This window comes from Athalia rosae, chromosome 7 (assembly GCF_917208135.1).
Source record: "Athalia rosae chromosome 7, iyAthRosa1.1, whole genome shotgun sequence".
Lineage (NCBI taxonomy): Eukaryota > Metazoa > Arthropoda > Insecta > Hymenoptera > Athaliidae > Athalia > Athalia rosae.
The window spans coordinates 2,227,911-2,229,216 of record NC_064032.1 but is presented as its reverse complement, the minus strand read 5'-3'; positions in this window follow the sequence as shown (position 1 = coordinate 2,229,216).

Genomic DNA, 1,306 nt, shown 5'->3' with positions numbered 1-1,306 from the left:
AAAAAATGATGATAACGATGACACTGTCCGACGAAAACCGTCATTGCGATTAATGAGATTGAACCGGGTGGTGGGGAGAATTTTTTTAAAACGAATTGAACAAAAAAAAAATCGCATATCCCCAAACGTTGCCGCCGTTTGAATAGTCGCAACGGATGTGCGAAAAAAAGAGAACGAAGAAGTAACAAAAAAAAAAACAAAGGGGGGAATAAAAAGGATTGCAAAAAATGTGGATGACGCGAGTTGTAAGGTACCTACTATCGATCAGCCGGCCGATCGAAGCGTTTAATTTCATTTCATTACAGCTCATCCGTTTTCTTGCCATTCGTTTTTTTCCCCGCCCGTTGACGGATTCAATTTAAAAACCGAAAGAGAAGTATACGGGAGAAAAAAATTTAACGGACTTCACACACAATACGTTCTATACTATTCCTACCCATCCAACGTCGACGAAGCAACTACGACTTCAAAACGTACACGAAACCATGAGGAAAAAAAATCTTCACGGGGTAAAAAAAGAGAACTTTTTGTCGCGGCATAATTTTTAGTGAAACATTTTTTTTCTTTCCCCTCTTACGCTATTATCCACGAATCGCATAAAAATGTGTTGGAAAATTCACCGTTCATTTTAACGTGCGGTACCCACCTACAGTAGAATCAGCGCCTTATCACCACCGAGTAAGGAATAATCCCCTTAAATCTTTTCAAAAGGGTTGGACGACCGGATATTTCATATCCTTCGGAGCTCTCTCTCTCTCCTCTCGTTGTATCGTCGTCCTGCCCCGCGCCGCGAACCAATTTTTAACAACGCTTCCAAAAAATGGAATAAAAACGAACGGAGAAAAAAAAAAAAACCCCCGAGTACATCGAGAGGAGAATCCGCACGAATGACGAAGAAGGGGATGACGAAAATCGATCGAGCGTAGAAATCTCGATAAATAAACAAAAAGAAGGGAAACGGAAAAAAACTTGAAAGACTCTTTCACTTTTCAACCGCAAAACGATGTTTTATATCTCGTCATTATTAACCCGTGATGAATAAATTCTCTGTGCCACGACGGGGGCTGGTGGGTGGTGATGGTGGTGGTGGTGGTGGTGGTACAGCGAGTGAAGTGAGTGGATACGAAGGAGAGGGAACTGTGGGATGCGAGCGATGGGGCGGACAATTAAAAGCTCGTTCAAGCCGTGACCAATCAAAATCTCTAGTACCTGCTACGTAGTTAAACTAACGAAGGTAATAATAAAGGGGGTGAGTAGGAATGCAAAGTCGAATGTAAATCAAGGAGGTGCAGTAGTTATCCCTTCG